The sequence below is a fragment of the Haliotis rubra genome, unplaced genomic scaffold, assembly GCF_003918875.1.
Source record: "Haliotis rubra isolate DU_JTF1 unplaced genomic scaffold, ASM391887v1 Scf122, whole genome shotgun sequence".
Taxonomy (NCBI): Eukaryota; Metazoa; Mollusca; class Gastropoda; order Lepetellida; family Haliotidae; genus Haliotis; species Haliotis rubra.
In genome coordinates this window covers 1,697,810-1,702,101 of record NW_025765137.1, presented here as the reverse complement: position 1 = coordinate 1,702,101, position 4,292 = coordinate 1,697,810, and positions in this window count along the sequence as shown.

Below are 4,292 nucleotides of genomic sequence, written 5' to 3'. Positions count from 1 at the left end.
TGACCACTAGGCTACCCAGCCGCCCAGCTACCCAACACAAGAAGAATATATGAAAAACAAGCAGAGGTTGAGTCATGTTTTATTTGACATAATTTCAAGGAACCTGGACTATAGACACCATAGGTCGAAGTTCATAATTGAGAATCCTTGTTATCACATACTGGAATCAGAATGAAAGTTTACGCGTCATCTTCCTCTTAGAAGTAACAACCCAACAGTTTCCGACAAAACACTGCACTACAGCACCTTCTACACAGAAGACACATGTAATCCGACACACAGGGATAGCACAAATGTAGTGGAGTTACCGTCCCAGCTGAAAGACATAAAAAACTACCGTTAGAGTGAGTGAATGAGTTTAGTTTTACGCCGCACTCAGCAACATTTCAGCTATATGACGGCGGTCTGTAAATAACCGTGTCTGGACCAGACAATCCAGTGATCAACAGCATGAGCATCGATCTGCGCAATTGGGAACCGATGACATGTGTCAACCACGTCAGCGAGCCTGACCACCCGATGCCGTTAGTCGCCTCTTACGAAAACCATGGGTTGCTGAAGATCAATGTTCTAACCTAACCGCCACGGGTTACCGTTAGAGATGCTAGGAAGAAAGAACAATCACACTGAGAAGTATCGCTAAATGTGTAGGAAAGTAGCATTCTACCAAATCGTGGCACACTATCGTAGCCAGTTGCGATGTTGACAGCGCAAGACCAGGCGTGTAGTTTCTTTTGTTCGTCAGTTTATTTAGCTATGTAGTATGGAAGTAGTTTCTAATTCTGCTGGGGAAAGCATTCTGTGAAACGACATTACGTCAACAATGGCACAAAGTGACAATATTACTATCTGGTAGAAACAAGTTTCATTCAACCGTATATCTACGTGAAACTATCAGAATCAACAATGATACAAAGTGACAATATTACTATCTGGTAAAAACAGGTTTCACTCAACCGTGTACCTACGTGAAGCTAACAGAGTCAACAATGATACGAGGTGACAATATTACTATCTGGTAAAAACAAGTTTCACTCAACCGTGTACCTACGTGAAGCTAACAGAATCAACAATGATACAAAGGGACAATATTACTCTCTTGTAAAACAACTTTCACTCAACCGTGTACCTACGTGAAGCTATCAGAATCAACGATGCTACATAGTGACAATATTACTATCTTGTAAAACAACTTTCACTCAGCCGTGTACCTACGTGAAGCTATCAGAATCAACAATGATACAAAGTGACAATATTACTATCTTGTAAAACAACTTTCACTCAATCGTGTTCCTACGAGAAGCTATCAGAATCAACAATGATCAATATGCAGTGCGAATATTACTATCTTGTAAAACAACTTTCACTCAATCGTGTACCTACGTGAAGCTATCAGAATCAACAATGATACAAAGTGACAATATTACGATCTGGTAAAAGCAAGTTTCATTCAACCGTGTGCCTACGTGAAGCTATCAGAATCAACGATGATACATAGGGACAATATTACTATCATGTAAAACAACTTTCACTCAACTGTGTACCTACGTGAAGCTATCAGAATCAACAATGATAAAAAGTGACTATATTACTATCTGTGAAAACAACTTTCACTCAACCGTGTACCTACGTGAAGCTATCAGAATCAACAATGATACAAAGTGACAATATTACTATCTTGTAAAACAACTTTCACTCAATCGTGTACCTACGTGAAGATATCAGAATCAACGATGATACAAAGTGACAATATTACTATCTTGTAAAACAAATTTCACTCACTCGTGTACCTACGTGAAGATATCAGAATCAACAATGATAAAAAGTGACAATATTACTATCTGGGAAAAAACAACTTACATCTTAGATTGCAGGTACACGACTGAATGAAAGACTTAGTACATTTTATGTACGTCTTTGCTGCGATTTAATTACAAGTTCTCAAATTCTGTAACTAAACTAAACAGTCGTCGTAATATTTTGTAATCAAACTGAGTTGTGAAATCTAATTTATAAGTCCTAGGCCAACTTGCATAAAGCGGTCTTAACGAAACGACTATGTCAGGTCCGATGTATGGTGGTTACCGATCGTCGTAGCGCTAAAGTCACTTTGTGCAAGTGGACCCTGGGGTAATAGAATGTCTCCAGTGAGCTGCAATACTACCACAAACTCTCGAAAAATACCTGTTTTCGAATATTTATCCTTAAAAGGAGTCCCTCTCTCTTCTGGAGGGGCTCCATCCACGAGAAGAACACAGACCACCAGAATGAAAATGAATATACATGTGCGTACGTCCATCTTCAAGTCTCAGCTGAAGTCTAAAGAAGTACGCGATTGAGGGGAAGTCTATATGTACAGCTTTTCGTAATAGCCAGTCGCCTCTGGGATTAACACAATGAAATATTCTCGTTCATATCTATTTATAGTGACAACTCTCGTATGTCACGTGCACTTTCCCGTGAGAGTTTTTATCTTTTATCTTGAAAAAATAATATTTACCAAAGTGGACCAACATTTAATAATGACTATTGAATGAGTTTGGGGAACTTTTTAGAGATGTTTTTGAGGTCTTCCCATTATATATTCGAGAGGATAGTTAAACAAAATATTGAAAAAATGTTGAAAAGTATGGTGCACATAATATGAGGCGTTTCCCAAGCCATCATATTTCGAGGGGCGCCTTATGTTTTTAATTTACATTTTTCCAAGCACCCAGTGAGTCTTGAATTAGGTTTAGCGGGAATGAAAATAACTGGACAATGAAAGGAGAGCATATCCCACGACTCAAAGTGATTCAATGTATTTACAAAGGGCACTTAAACCTCCTCTGTGCAAACTGAACTCTTGTTTGAAGAAAATGACATTTTCCTGCTTGACAACCTTACAAGAATCTGTATTGAAAAGTCGCACCCACGAATTAAACAAGTTGCTATCCATCAAGTTTGTCTTTATTATACTTCCCAACTTCTAAAATGCCACTCAAGGAACTTCAAGTTATTTGAAGACATTTATGTTATTTTATACTAGTGACCTCGGTGTTAACAAATACGACAGCATTAGCCTATGAAATGTTAAGCTGTTGCTTTTAAACAAGGTCAAGGCCGGGGCCACCAGAAATGGGCTTCAGACATTGTGCCCATGGGGAGAATCGAACCCGGGCCTTCGGGGTGACGAGCCAACGCTTTCACTACTAGGCTACCCAACCGCCCCGCATTCGGAAATATTTATGAAGAGGAAAAATGAGATAATTCTCTGGATATGCAACTTCTTTCTCACAATGAAAGCGACGCGTTGTATTAAAGTCGCATATCCATAGAATTATTTCTCTTTTTATAGTATGCTTCTGTAAATCTAACTTTCTTTGTTCAACGGTACCTCTCACGTGTTTATTGACACTACATTCTGAAGGCACAGAATGTGATAACAACACATGATGTTGGAACTATTTGAGGCATTCCAAAGGAGATTGAGCACTTGTACTTTGCAACGTCTACTTAAATCCCTATTGATCACTACTGTTTTTCACACTGCACCTGAAAACGTTTTTCAAGCCCAATCCGGTAGTTTTTGTCGTTGCCAGTGAACTGCTGCTGAATTCGAGAAACAAGCATGAATGAAATAATGCTTACCGACTTTCACCTTTGTATTGTAGTAACGCAGGCATCGTCCCATTTCAATGGTTCAGAGGGACTTCGAAGTAGCCTAAATTTTAAGGCGTTCGCTCTTTAAAGGCCCGGGTTCGATTTACCCACTGGGAACAGAACGCGAAACCCATATTTTGGTGTCCCTCGCCGTTATATTGCTGGAATATTGCTAAAACCAAACTCACTCCCTAAGTTTCTTTCAATATACAACCACACCGTTAATCGCTGCATCGTCGAATTGTAAATTAGAGTAGCGCCCCTGGGAGCAGGCGGGCAGACGTTAAAAGCGAACCCTTACGGACTACATCGGTTTGATCAGAAGGGGTTGTTTGTAATTTCGGCACATATTCCCTTCCATAGACGCTTCTGCATGAGTGTGTTGACAGCGTCTATGGCTGAGTGTGTTGACAGCGTCTATGGCTGAGGGTGTTGACAGCGTCTATGGCTGTGGGTGTTGACAGCATCTATGACTGAGGGTGTTGACAACATCTATAGCTGAGGGTGTTGACACCATCTATGGCTGAGGGTGTTGACAGCATTTATGGCTGAGGGTGTTGACAGTATCTATGACTGAGGGTGTTGACAGCATATATGGCTGAGGGTGTTGACACCATCCATGACTAAGGGTGTCGACAGCATTTATGGCT